This window comes from Dipodomys spectabilis, unplaced genomic scaffold (assembly GCF_019054845.1).
Source record: "Dipodomys spectabilis isolate Male_0828 unplaced genomic scaffold, ASM1905484v1 ptg000297l, whole genome shotgun sequence".
NCBI lineage: Eukaryota > Metazoa > Chordata > Mammalia > Rodentia > Heteromyidae > Dipodomys > Dipodomys spectabilis.
This window is the reverse complement of record NW_024870974.1, coordinates 20,767,501-20,786,883: the sequence shown is the minus strand read 5'-3', so window position 1 is coordinate 20,786,883 and position 19,383 is coordinate 20,767,501. Positions and strand designations below refer to the sequence as shown.

Here is a 19,383-nt window from a genome sequence, read left to right as displayed (position 1 = left end):
CCAATGGACTGGTAAGTCTGGATCCTAAACAGCTGTTAGAGCTACCCTGGGGGCATCTATTCAAATACACATGCCCCAACCTGTCTTCTGATTTTCCAAGGCTAATGTAGAACTAGAGTCTAGTTCTCTCAAGAGAAAAGAGGATGCTTCAAACGGAAATAAAAATCACAATTGTCTTTCTCACTTCAAAAAAGAAAAAGATAAGGACCAGAGTAAACTCAAAACTTCAATGGAACATGAGTTCATTTGAAATGCAAATAAGACAAGCCAGCTAAATGCAATGTGCAAGCAACACTGGTCTTAGTGTGGGCAGGGAGTACAGGGGCTAAGGAAGCAGCACCCCAGAAGCACTTGATGGATCAAGAATTCAAGGGTCATTTTAACAAAGTCCCCAAGAGTTGTGGGGCTCCTGAGAGCACCAAGTCAAGGATCTCAGAAAGAAATGATTCCCACCCTAAACAACACTCAAAGCCTTCCTAATGGCTAATTCATCCTTAACACAGCTTCCATTTTCTTGAAAAACAGTCACAAATCATGGTTTAAAGAAAATAATGCCTTTGCACTTCCAGCTTAACCCTCCTTCTTCATTTCTTAGTTTATGGCAGACCCCACACTACTTCTCGCACATTTTGTCAGTCCTCAGGACTCCAAATTGTTCATCAGACCCCAAAACAGATGACAGGAGAGATCCCACCAGAGAAACTATGCTAGTTTATAGAGCACCCTGAACTCAGAATTGCCTGAAAGCACTCACTGGCTACAGCTAAGTAGCTGCAATAAGGTTCTTGGGGCCCATTGGATGGTTCATCTCATTATCTGAGAGCCATCAGCTGGCTCACTATATTACCAGATGCTGTGGTTGCTGTGGACCATAGTGGGTGTGTGTGTGTGTGTGTGTGTGTGTGTGTGTGTGTGTGTGTGTGTGTGTGTGTGTGTGTGTGTTGACTATGTATATGTTGCATATAAACACATATTTTCTCTCTCTATTTCTGTATCTAGACAGGTAGATAACAGATATATAGATATGACTATACGTAGTGATCTCTATAGTAAATATCCATTTGTATGTAACACACCTACACGTATGCATGAGCATATACATTATTTTAAAACTGTGACTGCCAAATAACACTTTCCAAAGACATAAGTTGAATTTACAAATAAAGAATAACATGATAGAGACAGATAAGAATCTGTATACACAGAATTGTACAAAATATTTGATTTGGATTATTTGTGTCTATTTATAATTAATGATGCACAAAGTATGAATGATATTGACAACTAAAACATGGCCCACTAAATTAAAATTTATATCAATTTTTTATCATTCCTTACAAATATGAATAAATGTACAAGATGATCTTATTCCAAAGCCATGAATGTGAAAAAACTCAAAGGCATTTATGAACTAGTTTGCCATACTCTGTGCATGTATTTGAAGGGGAGAGAGAGGGAGAGGAAGAACCAAGAAAAGTGAACTTTCTTTCATGTTATGTAATGCTGGTCTGAGTACAGTTGTAGCATCTTCCAATATGGAATACTTGCATCATTTGTAGAGCTCCTGATTTAGATATACTGAAAGATCAAACTTTTGCAAAGCTATTTAGATTATTATGAAATCAGAGTTTCACAGGAAACCTATTTAATCTAGTGTATATATGCAGTTATAGAACGCTTATATTTAAGCTTCTATTTACTGGCATTATGATACTTAGTTTGTATATTGGAATTGCTTTTCTGACACACAGCTTCATCCCTAATTTCAGTGGACACAAGCCAAGTGGCAACCGTAGGATTTGCCATTGGGTACACCCCCTTCCTACTCTTTGGATCTTCAGTGTCTCGTGGACAAGCCAAGTGTAAAATACACTAGCATACAAGGTAATGAGTGCTACAGTGGAAATATGGGCATCTGCTGTCGTCATTCAGGCTGAGAGCAACCACATCACCCTGTCCCTCTCAGAAGAGACTTTACAAAAGAGGTAGTTCCGGAGAGTGTATCTTAATGCTTTTATAAGAGATTGCAAGGAAGTATCTAAATTTAAACACATTCCAAAGAATAGGACTGTTTTTATAAAGAAGGCTGTCTATCGTGTCAGTCGATGGGGTTTTATTTGATTTTGACTTATCTACTCTGGGCCACAAGCAATAGGGAAGACACTTAGACAGAGGAGGGACATGAGCGGAGACCTGGAGTCACCTCAGTCACCTGGGGAGACTGACTGGACTTCTGAGTGCCGGGGCCTATCTAGCCTTAGGTCAGTTGTGTAGCCTGGGGCTAAAAGTCGTCCCTCTGAATTGTATAACATCCTTTTCAGCCCTTGGAACACTACCTAATTTAGAAAGAGGGAGGGGGAGAGAGAGAGAGACAGAGAGAGGGGGGAGGAATGAGGCATGAAGGGAAAGGGAAGAGGATGGTGAGACAGAGAGGAAAGAGGAGGAGGCAGAGGGAGAAAGTGTGGAAGGAAAGAAGAACATCTTGTTGGGGGAAAAAATGGAACAACTCAGAGCTACCCAGGGCGATGGCTGTCGCTGCTGCCCTTGGAATATTCCACCTCACCACAGCGCCAGGCCTCTCGAGGCCCCGGCTTCCTCAGGAGCTCACTTTCCCTTTTTCGGTCCTCTCCTCAGGTCTCCCTGTGTCTTGGTGGAATGTAAGAATCTGGGCTGGCTCCACCATTAAAGCTCTTCCCGCCTCCCTTGCTGGAAACTTCTATGATAGAACCTAAAGCACGGCAGGCCAGATCATAAGAATGATCCCAGAGTAGCTTGTGGTGTACATGCCACCTTGATTATTATAAAAGTAAATGGATTTTCTTCTCTATTCCTTTCAAAAGTTCAAAACTAAACTAAATCCACCTGGAACTCCAGGCCGAACTTAACACAATTCCCATTGTGTTACAGACCTGATGTTTGGTTTATGTCAGCAGCCAACATAATTTAGACTTCTCATTTGCTTTAAATGAACTGTTAGGTTCTGTGTAGTTGTGAGGAAATGAAAGCACCTGTATTAAATCATAATTTGCCAGCGTAAGCTCAGCACACAGACCTAAGCACATATTATCCAAGTTACGATTCAGCCATTGTTATAATCACTCAGGATCACAAAAAATAGAAGGCAGAGAAGACAAAGCGTTTTGATATTGTTGCTGCCATTCATTGAACCACAGGCAAGAATGTGACACGGCAGGAGGCAAAAAGAATGATTGCTAAGGCACGTGAATTGTCCAAAACTTATCAGCAAGTCTTAGATAATGGTCTTATAATTTTAATTTTATGATACATAAGCAAACCTAAGTGAGTTAGACCATAGAATCTTAGAGATAAAAGAAATCAGGGTAACTTTGGAAAGATCACCTATTCAGTAGGAAACTTTTAGGTACAATATCTCAGGAAAGTACATTTAGAGTTTTTTTTAATACATTTAGCTTCCAGCCTATAATCTCACAAATCAGTTTTGTAGAGGTGGTATTGTAAACTCACATGCCTAAAGATTCTAGGCTACCTGCTTTCACTATATTTGATGTCGGTACAATTTGTGGAGGAGAAGGGGAAAAACAAGTCGTTCAAGGATAACTGTGGACCCGTTACAACAATGAGAAGTATAAATTGTCATGTCGAAAACGAACTTTACAACTTTTGGTGGGGGGGGGGAGGATGGGGTGGGGGAGGTGGGTGGGAGGCTGGGAAGAAATGTGAAGGGTAAACAAAGGAGGAGGCTGCAATGCTTGATAAGAAATGTACTCATTATCTTGCCCATGTAATTGTAACCCCTCTGTACAGTATGTTCACAATAAAAAAAAAAGATTCCAGGCTAGTTCAGTTAATGGAAAAAGAGATCCGTCTGTGAGACACAACAAGGGTTGGAGAAGACTTTGGCAAAATGGAAATCGCATTCCCGTCTCATTCCCAGCCTCCAAAGAAACAGCAACCATCCAGCTCGGGATGACTGAAAAACTCCTGAAAAAGATGCCTTCTGAATATCAACAGATCCCAATTCTCTTTGCTGGAGGGTTATTATTACTGTTTACCTCTGCTTCCCAGATGCACACCTGGTACATAGGTCAGTCAGCCAAAGCAGACCAACTGCCATTGCAAAAACGAATTTTGCTTAAAAACAAGTGCTATCCTGAAAGAGTTGCTGTTAACTGGCAGCACCTTGTTGCTATACAAAAGAAAATGCCTGAGAAAATGCACATGTACAAAAGATGAATTGTGTCACAGTTTCAGGTTTCAGGTAATGGTGGTTTGGCCCTTTGCTTTGTCCCCTGGCGGTCCATCACAGTGGCGGACAGGCCTGTTCTCGGGGCAGCAAGCAGGTGAAGAGAGACATACATATCCTGTTCTACATATCCTGTAGAACACCCCAATCCAAAGCGTAACATCGGCTTGGACAACACATCAGAATTAAGTGATAGATGCTGTTGGCTTTCCACTCATTTTAGTGTCAATTTATAAGCTACATCCTAGGGTAATTAAATCAACATTGTTGATGGGAACAGATGAATATTTCTTTGTATGACTTTTTTGGCTAGGAAGTTACTTAGTGATGTTTTCTAGTGCTAGGCAGCTGTCAAAGTCCCCAGTGATATATGCCAATGTGTGTGAAGTAGGAGAGGATTGTGGGGTTAACACAGTCTACAGCTGGGCTAGAACTGGATGAGGACTTAGATGATTTGTTTCCCAACGTTCCTATGCTGGGGCCCACACTATCCGTAACTAAAAATGTGACTATTTAGAGATGGGAGTTTCCATGAAGGAATTAAGTTAAAAGAAGCCCTTCATTCAACAGGATGGGACTAGAATTAGAGGAGGTATCTAGAAGCTCTTGTACAATAGAAAGACTATGTTAAGAGGCAGTCAGAAGGTGATCATCTCCAAGCCAGGGAGAGGTCTTGGAGGAAACCCACCTGACAGTGTCTTAACCTTGGATCTTCTAACTCTGGACCTGTGACTCTCTGGTACTTAAATACCTAATCTGTAGTACTCGTTATGGGCAGTCTGAATAAACACACTCATTGGTCTTCTAGTACTATGTACCTGTTGGACAGTATAGGCTGCAATTCACCCCAGCCCTGAAGGCTCTGGATCCTTTGAGATGGTCCGCTAGCATTGTGCCTCATACAGCCTCAAAAACGTAGGCTATGCCTTTAGACCAAGACCAGCTGAGAGGGAAATGAAGTCCTCTTAGGTCCCCATTCATCATTTCAGCGGCAACCATGCAAACCAGAGCCTTTGAAGAGGTTTCTGTTTGCTGAGTGCTCCCTTCTGCTCGGCAAAGCCTTGATATTCAGACTTCTGGCTAAGGGGAGGCTGTGTGAACAACCCCGGGCGGGAAATGGCTTTCAAGTCCTCTCTGCCAGCTCAGCATTCCCTCTGGGCTTCCTCCCTTGCCAGCTTCCGGCCCTTCTCCCTGGTTTTCTGATCACTATGAGGCTGTGGGAGTTTGGCTGCTTTTTCTAAGCCTTCATCTGGCTCTGTAGCCTCCTGTAAAGCACCAGAATTCAGCAAGGGTTCTTACTCCGAGGGGAAAAAAATGGCCTCTGATTTGAGCCCTGAAGTCTCCCTTTCTCACATCACACAACCCAGTGGCAGAATGTTTTGAAGATTTCTCTTTCTCCAAGTAGCCCCGCATGTGGGCAAAACCTATTCTTCAGAAACTCTCAAAGAAAAAAACATGTCCTAGCGGAACAGTCTTTGCTCTCTGATGGCTCACCACCGAGTGGTACGCTTTTATTTTCCAGTACTGGGGCTTGAACTCAGAGCCTTGTGCTTGCTTGGCTTGTTTGCCCAGCTGCCACTCGATCCCTTAAGCCATGCCTCAGGCTCTGCTTTTTGCTGTTTATTTCTAAGACGAAGTCTTGTGGACTTGTCTTCGCTTTGAACCGTACTCTTCTAGAGCTCAGCTTCTTTAGTAGCTAGGATTAAAGGTGAGAACCACTAGTGCCTTGTTAGAAGTATTCTTCCTTGGAAAATGTGTCTGTTTAGTTGTTTCTGTTTCAATAGCAGGATGATGTGTTCAAACATAACATTTGTAATCTGTCTGGGTTTTGGTTTTCTAGGTATTTCCAGAAGAGAACTGCTTGTACTTACCACATCCTACTCAGGATTAACTAATCATTCAATTATTCTCTCTCCTCTCTCTCTCTCTGTCTCTCTCTCTGTCTCTCTCTCTGTCTCTCTCTCTGTCTCTCTCTCTGTCTCTCTCTCTCTCTCTCTCTCTCTCTCTGTTTCTGGTGGCAGGGCTTCACATAGGCTAAACACATACTTTCCATTCTGAACTAACATCACCAGCTTCTGAGATTTAGATTTTATTAAGTTTAGGGATAAGGTCTCACTCTGTAGCTCAGGCTAGTACCCAAACTATGACCTTTCTGCTTCAGCCTCTTGAATATTGGGGTTACAGTGGTATCCATCATCCTTGGCTCTTTGAACTTAATACATAAAAGTTTCTGTCAACCTAAGGACTTTTTCCACATGTGGCTAAAGGATGAGAATATGATAGTCAATAGAACAGAGTTTGTTGTGACTAAAAAAGGAAAATAATTTTGAATCTGTGTCATACTAGTTAACCAATCCATTCTGACCAGTAGCTCTTAAATAGCATTTATTTCAGATACTACTATGCAAATGTGATATAATAATTACTGACCACTAATGCTATATTGGTCATTATTAAGAAACTGTGATCAACTTTCATATGTCAACGCATATTGCACAAAAGTTGGCATATGACATTCTCTAGAACTCTAAGACTAAAAATAAAGTAATAGTTAAGCCAGGTTCCAGGGGTTCATACCTGTATGAACTACTACTCAGGAGGCTGATGTATGAAGGATAGTTCTTTGAGGCCAGCCAAGGCATCTAAGTTCACTAGTTTCTAGCTCTGTAATAACCAGCAAAAAACTGGGAAGCAGGGATAGAGATGTGATTTCGAACCCCAGTACTACCAGAACAACAAATGAATGGAAAGAATGAAAGAAAGAAACAAACAAAAAAGAAAGACACAAAGGAAAAAAGGCAAAGAAAGACAGAGGAAGGAAGGAAGGAAGGAAGGAAGGAAGGAAGGAAGGAAGGAAGGAAGGAAGGAAGGAAGGAAGGAAGGAAGGGAGGGAGGGAGGGAGGGAGGGAGGGAGGGAAGAAAGGAGGGCGGAGGAAGGGGAAGATAGAGTTAAATCACAGGAAGGCACCGGTTTAGTTTAAATGCATCTAATCTTAGGTGTTTTCCATTTCTCTGAAGCAGCAGCTTTTACCCCACAGCTCTTCAGTCACATGGGTCCCCTTATGTTTAATTGGTGGCTCTTTAAGACTTCTAATTTTTCTCTATGAACGCCCCATTACACTACAGTCTACCAGTCATACAGGAGTCGTGTGGCTGTCCAGGTTAATGGTGGCTGCAAACGGCGCTCCAGAGGTGCATAACTCCGAGTTTTGCTGCCGTTATCCACGTTCATTCCACTCCTGTTTCCAACTATTGCAGGATCTATTGCAGGCAGGTGAAAGAATATGGAAGAGCAGAAATATCTGTAGATACTCTCTTCCTCTCTCAGAAACTTTCTAGGAGATCCAGGTTTCTGCTGAGAAGAAGAGATGCCAAGGCATGAGCCAAAAAAAATACTCTACAGCTGCTCTGAGAGCTCAACATTCTGCCCTCCAACTCTTTACATCTGGATCTCTCTGACAGGAATACTAGGAAAGCGAAGTCTTTCCAGAACCTACTGTTTTTCTTGTCCTATGCTGTGCATGTATCTAAAGCAAAAGGGACACATTTCTAAAGAGCTGTGGGTTTAATGCTAGCAGATTTCCTTTATATGTCCAGAAATGTTGGAGTTGTTTTCAAATGGGAATAAAGAATAATGGCATTATTAGTGCTGCAACAGCAGCACAGTCTAAAAAGTCCTGCAGACAAAAGCTGATAATTCATTAAACAACCACCCGGTGTGAGTTAGAGCTCCATTACTGCTGCACATGCCACGGTGTGTACTGGGAATGGTCCCGGAGACAGATCTGCCAGAGGTCCGGCGCTACTGAAAAGCAACGAAAACGCCATGAGGTGACGCCTTGGGGGAAGTCTTTTTTTCCCACATTTTTAAACTGGCATCATTTAGTTGCACAAGGAAAATTGATTTGGTTGTGGACCTCCATGCAGGCAACATTCCTTCACTAAGCTTCAGAAAGCAATCAACCACACAGGGTATTTTGACCATATTCACTCTTTTTCACCCTCTCCATTTACTTCCTGCTCCTCACTAGTGCTGTTACTCCAGAGAGGTCCTTTTTTTTTTTTTTTAACAACCCTGTCATTTGGTCTTCAGCGCATGCTCATTGGTCAAGGGGGTTTGGCCATGTCTGTGTATGCAGTATCATTTTCATCAGATTCATCCTTCAGCTCACTCTGGCTTTCCTCATCCCCAACACTACCACTAGTCAATGCCTTTCAGTGAATTTCACCTCAATGTCTTCAGTCACAGATGGGACATCCAGTCACTGAGGATCTGCAGTTGAAGGGGGTCTGGGGACCCCAGCCCTCTCTCCTTCCTCTTTTTCACTTCCCAGTATGAGTGGGCAGCATTCCCACCATGACACACAGGACCAATAACCGAACACGGCCTGTGAACCTCAGTCAGCCTTTCTTCTTCACAAGCCGCTTTTCTCAGGTGTGTCCTACAGTGCTAAAGATGACTACGATACCCTCAAAGTTCCACATGCAGAAGTTGGTAATATTAGGCATTAGTAATTAATATTAGGCATTAGTAATATGTGACATAGGCACATAGCTCAGTACAAACATTATTATTCAATATCAATCATTCATCAGATCCTTTCCATAACTGCTTCCATCTTCCTTCCCTACCACTTCAGCGTACAAAAATCTTCATTCCACATATGACCACATGAGATAATGTTAAGCGAAATGTACCCCAAGACAGGGACACAAGTGGTTTTTTCTTTCTTGCAATGTTTTTAATGTACTTACAATGCACTATGTAATTTGTTTGTTTCTTTGTATGTTCTTCCCCCATGGTATAATCCCTGTTTTCACTGGATTTGATGCCAGTATTCTGCACCTTGTATATACATTTTTGTAATTTCGGGAGGGGAAAGGATATTGGGGAATGCTTAAATGGGGATGCAAGCTGACCCATTCTGACGATGGGACGTACAGGACACTATGTTGAAAACGAACTTCACAATGTCGGGTGGGGGGAGGACAGGGGGAGGTGGGGAGAGAAGAGATGGTAGGGGGAAAACAAAGGAGGAGGTAACAATGCGCACTATGAAATGTACTCATTACCCTAGTCATGTAACTGTAACCCCTCTGTACAACATTTTTACAATAAATATATATTTTAAAAAATCATCATACTCTTATTCGGAAAAGTGGAATGATCATTAAGGCTGATTCACTAGTTTTATCAGTAGACCTACATGGAGTCTATGCTACTCTAGATACTTGCTACACAGAGAGGAATCTTATAACTGGAAAATAAAGAGAATAAGAAGCAAAGTAAATATGAACACAGGTAGGCTCAGGTTCAATTACTTCAAGGACACGTATGTTAATAGTCTGTTTGTATTGTCTCATTTAATTCTTATGGGTCTGTGTCACATTGTTATTGCTTTGTCTGTTTGTCAGGTAAGCAAATTGGACTTCAGAAAATCTGAGTAATTAGTATAGGATTTCTTCACCAACCAGTTACAGGTTGGACATTCAATGTTGTTTCTGAGGGCTAGACTTCTTCCACAGCAATGTGTTTCCAGACTGATGGTGACTCTAATTGTCTTCCCTAGGGCTGCTTAATGAGAGATTTAAAAATCAAAAATCTATTAGCCTCAGGGAATAGACACAAACACAATTTATCACATCACCAGACTCAAAAAAGAAAGAAAAAAAAAAAAAACGTACCACCATTCCGTATTAACAGCCTCAATTAGGACCACAGTCATGAGCTAATGAACAAGACATTATACAGAGAACAGCAATATCAACACAAGTGCATGTCCATTCATCTCTGCTCCCTGGAAGTCATTTGTCCCAACCATATAATACTAAATAATTTCTAGCTAGCTTCAAAGCTACTGTAACCACTTGGATCTTGGGGACTATAGTTAAAATATAGTAAGGTCCTGCAAAAATACAAAGTATGGTGGTTTTTTTTCATGAATATTGGAAGAATGTTTACTTAGGCTTGAAGAGGGGAGGCTATCAACATAGATAGCCAAAGAAATGTTATTCATCATTTTTAGCCAAAACTGGGATGAGTATTCTAGGAACTCCAATCTACCAACACAACAGATCCTTTCTTGGGTTACACCAAAGCACCGTCATTTGGGCAATGAGCCTCAGCTCTGGCCCCATTAGATTCATGTGGAGAAGTGTACAATGCAGCCTTCCGGGCCCTATGTGTTTACGTTCCTTTCACTGGGTCATGGCTAGGCACCGGGCAGCCTCTTTCCCTGCTTTTATTTTAAGGTGCACACATGAATTTCAACCTATGAGAACACAAAACTGAAAAGAAACTATTCCTCCAGGTTACATGGCTAGCCACCAGAGGCCTAACGCCTCCAGCTGGATCTGCTATGCACGAAAGGTAATCCCTCTCTCTGAAGTATTGCTTATAGTTTCCAACTGAAATCACAACCCAAGACCACTACACAGAAGACATAAAGAGAAGTTGAATCCCAGTTCCCAGATGCTCTGCAAGAAGCCATGATGAGGGTGTACTGGGAAGAGAGAAACAGAAGAAACACACACCATGGGCAGTGGCCAGGGCCTGCTATGCGAATAACTTGATATCTTCACTCACAAAGCTATTAAGTTCAGGATTGTCGGCTCTTCCTTGCAAGGTGATGATAAATACATGTATTGGAACAAATGTTTTTACAGTTTTGAAAGACTGACTTAGGAAACTTGAGAAGCCAGTCCCATTAAGCTGAGTGTTTAATTATATATAATAAGCCAGGTGCATCATGAGTACTCGAGGGCAGGGAGTATGCAGTTCTCAAGGATGTTCAAACCGGGGGATCTGGGAGGTCAAGATTATTTCCATAATCATACTCAGATAATAGCTTCGTTTTCATCTCTCATTCTTTCAGCTGGGTATCGTGGAGTTTTCCAGAAACTATGAGACGTGGTATCGCAAAGGTCACACAGAGAAGCAGACAATATGGATACAATGCAGGTCTTGCCTTGCACAAACACATTCGCAGAAGTAAAATGGTGACACTCCCAGGGGCTGAGGGGTTTTCAAAACACAATTTTCAAAACATGTGTTAGTCTAGGACACGAAAAGGTCAAAAGCTATGGACACATGACCATAGATGATGCTAAGCGAAATGAACCCCAAGACAGGGACACAAGAGGTTTTATCTTTCTTGCTGTTGGTTTTAATATATATATAATGTACTATATGATTTTTTTGGTTTCTTTTGTATGTTCTTCCCCCATGGTGTAACCCCTGTTGTCACTGTATTAGATTTCATTGCCCTGCATCTTGTATATACATTTTTCTCATTTGGGGAGGGGAAAGGAAATAACAAAATGCTGAAATAAGGATACAGGTTGACCCACTGTAACAATGAGATGTATAAGACACTATGTTGAAAACGAACTTTGGGGTGAGAGGGGGAGAAATTGGGGAAGTGGGGCGGGAAGGGATGGTAAAGGAAAACCAAAGGAAGAGGTAACAATGCTTGATAGGAAATGTACTCAATACCTTACTCATGTAACTGTAACCTCTCTGTACAGTATCTTTACAATAAAATATATTTTAAAAAACATGTATTAGTTGACATACAATAGGATAACTTATAATGATTTCATATGAATTAATAAATGCTCTGATTTGGGGGACCTGAATTTCAGTTTGAGAAATATCCATAGTCAACATAGCATATGTAAGCAAAAGTTCTCAAGACTCTCAGTGAATATTAAGTGTCCAGAGATCAAGTGCTTCAAACCTTGTCAGAGTGGGCATCTATGTTGGGTCAGTGTTACCCTTCACAAGAAGGCCCTGTACTAGAGCCTGGCAGTGTTGGATGTTTACTCTCTGCCACTCTGGACCTCAGTGGTTCCCTGTATCATCTGCTCTCACGCTCTTCCCCACCGTGACTCGTGCTGATCTGCCATGCATAAGGAATAATCACTTCATGAATCATATTCCAGCATCAGAGAGATGCTATCGAAATAGTTGAAGCAGGTAAAAATAGAGACAGCCATGCCATAAAAAAGAACTTGTTGAGGGTACTTTAGTTACCCTGGTGAGGGTAGTTTGCTGAAAAAAGGTGACTCTGGGTCAGACTCATATAATGAGGAGGAGCCAGGTCAGAGAAAATAAAAAAGAATAGTGTTCCAAGCCAAGGAGGCATCAAGTGCAAAGGCTCCGCGAAGTGACTGAAAGCTCAAAGAGAATGAGAGGAAAGAAGTAGGAGGGAGAGCTGCGGGAACATGGGGCTCATATTGTAATTACAATGGAAACTCTGGCAGAGTTTTAAGCCAAGAAGTGTGATCTTTTTGCTGCCTTAAAAATAGCATCCAATAGGTGGAGAACAGTCGGAGAGAGGTGAAGAGTGGAGGAGGTGCCACAAGGAGCTGTTTACGAATTAAGAGTCTTATCACCATCCCTCGACTTCTTCCTGAGTTGGGGTCAAGCTGGACATGTGGGTTTTAGAGGAATAAGCATTCGGTTATTAGAGTCATTCACTTCTGAAAATTTAGAGAAAACATTTTGATGCTGAGAGGATAAACTGAATATAATTTCCTGCAAGCATAACTATCTTGAGCTATGAAAATAATGTATAGCTGGTTATAAAAATTGGGGGGGGGGACTAATTCTAATTTAAATAAGTTGAGTACCAAATAACAAATGCTCTACTATTTGTGATCTTCTCACATGGTGAATATGAAATAAAAGCAGCACAGCTCTTAAAAGGTAAGACTATTGCCAGGTGTCTGTGGCTCACAATTGTAATCCTTCCTACTCAGAAGGCTGAGATCTGAGGATCACAGTTTAAAGGCAGCCTGGGCAGAAAAGCTTCTGAGAGTTTTATCCCCAATTAACCACCAAAAAGCTGAAGGTGTGGCTCAAGCGATAGAGTACCAGCCTTAGGCAGAAAAAGCCAAGGGATATTGCCTAGGTCCAAAGTTCCAGCCCTAGTACTAGCCATTCCAGGTACCTGTCATGGGACCCCTGTGGGGAAGTGAATATGGTAGAGATCTTAGATCTCCAGAGGGCCTGGTCTAATGCAAACAAGATTGCAGGCACCTGCTTAAGGTGAGCTTAGTGCATAGTGACATACCAATCAATAATTTGAATAGAGAATCATTCTTCATCTTACATGTCAGAGGGTAAGACAATGTCTCTGGAAATACTAAGTTAAAACTCATTAGAATTTTAGTGTCTGAGATAAGAGGAGCCCAGCACTATCTATTTAACCAAGTTCCCAGAAGTGGCTGAGGAACTCTTTAAAAATGAGTGGAAAGTTTGGTCATGGGAAAGATACACGCATACACCCCCAAGAATCTGGATCTCACGACATAGCTGAGCTCCAGGGTCAGTACTAAGTGCCCTGGCAGCTAGGGCTGGATGTTTCTAAATTTTCTCTATGTTTGGAGTCCCTGACTGTGGTCTTTACAGGCCACTCAGTGTCTAGGAAAGTTCTTCTACCGGAGAATGGAAGAAAAAAAAAACCCTAAGGTTACTAGTCCCCATGTAACCCTAAGGTTACATGGACTCATAACTAACATCCCATGTTAAAGACTAAGCTTTCAGAATAATTTTCCATTAGGAGATTTGAAAAAAAAATGTGCCAATTTAAGTGTATTAACATGGCTCCTAGAAGCTAATGTTAGAATAGCTGTCTCGCATTGTGTTACTTTCATAGCTTATTCCACACAAAGCCCTAGAATTCTACCATCTTTGCTTATATTACTGTGTTTTGGAGACCTCAGATGATTTTATTTTTTAAAAAAATGACATAGGTATTTACAACACAATGCTAGTTTTTATTCTTAGACTCTCTTCAAAATAAAATAGGGATGACAACTGTGGGTAGACACACAATACAGGGCTTGGAATAATAATTAGATTAGCAGCCTGCATGGACACACCAAAGGGCAGGAGGAGAATAATGGCATAGGAGAGATGTTAATGCTATTTGTAAAACAAAAGAGGCAAACTTCTCATTAACTTCGTACACTGTAATAAAGCATAACACATTTGGTAAGGAAGTCAAAGGAAAAGAGAAAAACAGGATGATTTTTTTTTCTTTCATCTCATGAAGACCACCATTATGATCCAAAAGACATCAGGGTTAGAGGAGACCTTACAATGGATAAAGTCCAAAATTGAGGAAACGGAGGCTACTCATGGTTACACGGCTAGTTCTAGGTCCCTCCAAATTTCATTCATAACAAAAGGGTGCTGAGGCTCTGTTGTGTTTTATCCTTTATACGGACTTCTAAAACCATGAGCGTGCACCCATAATGCCACCGAAACAGACAGTGACAAGGAGAGCCCATCCACACTGGTCATCGGGAGCCTGTCTGATCTGGGGAGCCGGGCTTCGGATCCCTTCTGTTCTCACTCCTCAAAGTGCGGTGCCACCTGCTGGAAATGCACAATCTGCTGTCTTGCCTTGCACCGAGTTTCTGAATTCAAATCAGCACACTAACCATCCATCCTGAGGTAGTCCCTGAGAACATAAAGGTCTGAGAAGCCCTGACACCGGGGTCATACTCATTCAACATGGAGGAGAGCTTGCTAACTGACCAGGTCTTTCCTTTCTATTTTTCACCTTATTCTTCAAAAACTAGACAGATGGAAAAATAATAAGAGATTATTTAGCATACACTAAAATATATTTTGCTATGTTTCAGAAGGGCTTCTCATCTATGTGAGGACAAGAAGAATTCTACATAAAGGCCCTTCATTCAATATGAGATTAAATAGGACTGTATTAAGATGCTAAATTCACCTGTCTTCTTCTTGCTGTTTATTTTTGTTTATTGTACAGTCTTTACTCAGGTGGTCTACTGCCTTCAGTTTTTCCAGGTGTACTAAAGTATCATTGATAGGTAAAAATGGAAGGTATTTACTGTGCACATGTGTTTTTGACATACATGTATGTTATCATAAGCAAGCTGATTAGCCTATCTCTCTCCTATCCAATGCCTATCTGTATGTATGTGTGTGAGAGATGAGAGTTCAATATGTTCAATAGAGTATTGTTGTTAAATTCATCACGCTACGCATGGGACTCAAAGCTTATTCACATTTGTACCTTTTGAACTGACATTACTTCCTCTCCCCGTCCCTGGCAAGAACCATTTTAATTCTCCTACTTTAGATTCTACATGTAAGTAAGATCATATAGTATTTGTCTTTCTCTGATTTAATTCACTTAGCCTTATAATACCCTCATGGTTTATCCATGTCACAGCAAATGGCAGAATTCTAATAAATGAGTCAGATGTCATCGATCAAAACATACTTGGGTGGATTCCACATCTTAGAGTATAGAGTTTCAAAGAATATCAGAGTACATGTTGTCTCTTTAAGATGTTTCTTTAGCTTCTTTCAAACATATATGGAGAAAGGGATGTAGCTGGATCATATGGGAGTTCTGGTTCTGAGATGTTTGCAGCAACTCCATACTGTTTTCCATAGTGACTGCACTTTACTGACTGTCTACATAAGTCCCTCAGGGAGCAGCAATCCCTGGGCCTAATGCTGCCTTGAAGCTCCCTTAGAATTTTGGCCTTGGAACCCCTCCTGGGACAACTGTTTGCAGTTGAAGCAGAGTGGCTGATCCTCTGGCTGCTATTTCCTGGGAAACATGCAGAAGACTCTCTGAAGATCTGCACACGAATTCCCAAAGCAGCAGGAGGAGCTATAAAAGGAAAGGCATTCCTCTGCTTCTGTGGGATCCTCCTCCTGTCTCCCATCTCCTTTAACAGTGACTCAGCTTAAACCGTGCAGCTATACAATTAAAAAAAACAAAATGCCAGCCAAGGGCTTCCTGGCATCTGCTTTCCTGCCCTCCCGTCAGCTCAGGCTTTATTTCCTAATCCAAGGTATTGACTTCTCACGTGCTAGTCCAGTGGTTTAACCATTATTGTGCAATTTAACCATTATTGTGCAATTTAACCATTATTCTAAGCACTGTTTTGTTTTCTCCTCATAACCAAAGCTTGCTTTCCCTTGGCTACCTTAAGGATGCCATTGCTTTCCAAGAATGAGAGGAAACCAATCCTCATGTGAAAGAATATATTCACTATATATTCACATTTACTATATATTTACTATGTATTCACATTTCCCACTAAGCTTCTGATGTTTAAATCCTCAAGTACTAACATGCAATCTGTGGTTTAAAAGTACTACCGGAGCCAGGCGTCGGTGGCTCACGCCTGTAATCTTAGCTACTCAGGAGGCTGAGATCTGAGGATCATGGTTCAAAGCCAGCCCGGGCAGGAGAGACCGTGAGACTCCTATCTCCAATAAACCACTAGAAAACCAGAAGTGGCGCTGTAGCTTAAGTGGTAGAGCGCTCGCCTTGAGCTGAAGAGATGAGGGACAGCGCCCAGGCCCTGAGTTCAAGCCCCACGACCGACAAAAAAAAAAAAAAAAAAGTACTACCAGAAAACCCTTTGAAAGGCAGAGCCAACCACCAAACAGGCGAACATTGAGAAAAGAAGATGCAATTGATTTTAAAAAGCTGATCCTCCATGGGTGCACCTCTAAAGCTGGCAATGCTAGCCACATAGAAGTCAGAGATAGAGGATCATCACTGGAGGGCCACATGAGCAAAATTAAGTGTGTGAGACTGCATCTCAACCAGTGGCTGGGCACTGGGGTGTGTACCGCCATCCCTGCAGCACTGAGAGGCACAGTGGGAAAGTCACAGCCCTGGCCAGTCTGGACATAAAACAGGACCCTACCTCAAAACTAACCCGTGCAAGAAGAGACTGGAGGTAGGACTCGAGTGGCAAAGCACCTACTGAAGCAAGAAGGAGACTCGAGGTCAGTCTTCAATTTTACCAAACAAAAAGCAGCTTGTTCATTTTAATCAGAAAGCAAACTGTTTAATCACCAAGGTGCAGTGGAGTAAGTACCAACAGTTACTCCGTACAGCAACTTTTCCAGCACCCTTTTAGCCTCTCCCCCAAACCACCACTACCCCCGCATCCAGACAATCATTGGACTTTGTTAAGATTTCTTCTCCTTCTTTGGAGTATTCCCACCAAAGAATGCACCAGAAAGCAGAAGAAAAGTGTGTGCTTTCTTTTCACCTACTTTTATATTTTATATAAAACACAACGTATATACTCCTTTGTCCTAGTTTATGTTCTGACCCTATTCTGAAATGTACCCATATTATTTCATATTTCATAGCTAAGGTTCATTGATTTTCATGGACAGATATTAACTTATTATACAACCATACCATGATTGTATCTTCAGTACTCTCGATGGATGTTGGAGCTATTTCTATGTATTAGTTGGAATGAACTAAAATAAATTGCTGTTATGAAATTTTTAATTTAACTTTTAATGTAAAGGTAATGTACAGAGGGATTACAGTTACATATGTCAGGTATTGAGTACATTTCTTTTTTGAACATGTGTCACCCCTCTCTAACTTTCTCCATTTTTCCCCTCCTGGCCTTTCTCCCCTCCCCCAGGCTGTATAATTCATTTCCAACATAGTGTTTCATGAGTATCACTGATGAATTAGATCACCCTTTGTCCCACCATCTTGGTATGAAAACTTTGCTAGGGGATCTTGAGACTGTGAAGAAATTATTTTCTAAAGTACAGATCCAGAAAAAGAATGACAGGTTCTTTAGCAATCAGATCTTTAACAGGGCTTGGACTCTTCTCTATTTTTTAAAATCATGTACTCTCTGATCATTACTAAGAAAATTTCACAAAATGGCGAGACTTTTAAAATTTTTGTCAACTGTACATAGATAATTACCTACCTTTCTCTGATTGTAGTTTTGTTTTTTCACATTTAAAGAATTATCCTAAGTGTTTGTAGGAAGGGGTTTCAATGCAACATGTCAGTTGGTAATTGCAATATGCCTGATCAGTATCAACCTGCCATCATCCTCCCCATCACCCCAACCCCATCCAGACCTTCAATTCACCTGGCTCCATTTTCATATATGTACACTGAATATTATGAATGCATTCGTCCACCCTTCCATTGTAGTTTTAATTAATACTTTTCTGATTACTAATACAGCTCATTCTCAAATATTTACTACCCATTTTAGCTTGGGTAATTTGCTGGCCAAATCTTATTTTTCTGACTTTTGTTGATTTATAGGTACCCTTTATGTATTTTATAGGTCTTATTCCTTTGCTATTTATTCCTACAATGAATGTCTTCCTCACTCAACAACTTGTCTTTTGAGTTTTCTTTAGGGTTTTATCTTTTCTATGTGACTCAGGCATTCACTTTTGAAAGCATGATGACAAAGTAAGAAAAAAACAGCATATAACCTTATACTTCTAAAAGAGTACTCCCTGAAAAATGGAGTGAATATCATTATCTCTTAGTTTGTATTCTACAAGAGATCTGTCAGCAGTTATATTTCTGACTTCAATCTGATCAACCCTGAATTGTCTATGCTTTGTTTTCCAAAAGCTTTAAAAAGATTTCAGTATATTCCTGAAACTTTGCTTTTACAAAACCCAAGCACCTAGGATGCTGACCTATATCTAACAAATTAGTTTTAAAAATTCAGTTGATTAAATGCCATGTGAGAGAGAGAATTAGTGCACAATGTTCCTAGAAGTTTATCCATAAAAGCAGCTCTTAAAATTGAGTGACCTGCACCCACAGGAATCTTCTCATTTGCGTTGGCATGAGGTCAGCTATCTAATGGGCTGAATTGTGTTTTTCCTCTGTTCAAATGCAACAAAGCAAAGTCTTTAATACCTCAACTTCTCCTGAGTACTAAATATTCTTTTTATTTTAATTATCATGATTATTGCATAAAAAGTACATTTCCAGATTCTAATTTGCACATATTAGAACTTATGCTAACTGGGACTAATTCTCTTCTACTTGCTTTTCCAGTTCATAAGCACTAGCCTCCATTTTGCCTTCTGTCCTTGGAGACTGAGCTCTGTGGATTACTGCCTTATCTTCTGGCTTTTGGTTGGGTTCCCACCATGGGGCCTTGACAGGAAAATGGAGGGCCCTGGTGGGGGGGGAGGGGAGGGGGGGAGAGGGAAGTCAAGGTCTTCATGCTCTGGTTGTGTTCCTGGCGAGGGTGACTGGTGGCTGGTTGTGTCCATGACTCAGCTGACATTCTCTATTCAATTCTCTCCTGGTGTTCCCTTCTTTTGCACTCGGGAGTACTAA

The 19,383-nt window shown here is 41.1% G+C and overlaps 1 protein-coding gene across 7 annotated transcripts in view; it reads right to left on the bottom strand.

The window, feature by feature from the left end:
* Positions 1–19,383, bottom strand: part of Inpp4b (inositol polyphosphate-4-phosphatase type II B) — a 429,128-nt gene that overhangs the window by 183,771 nt on the left and 225,974 nt on the right. The gene's annotated exons all lie outside the window — the stretch shown is intronic.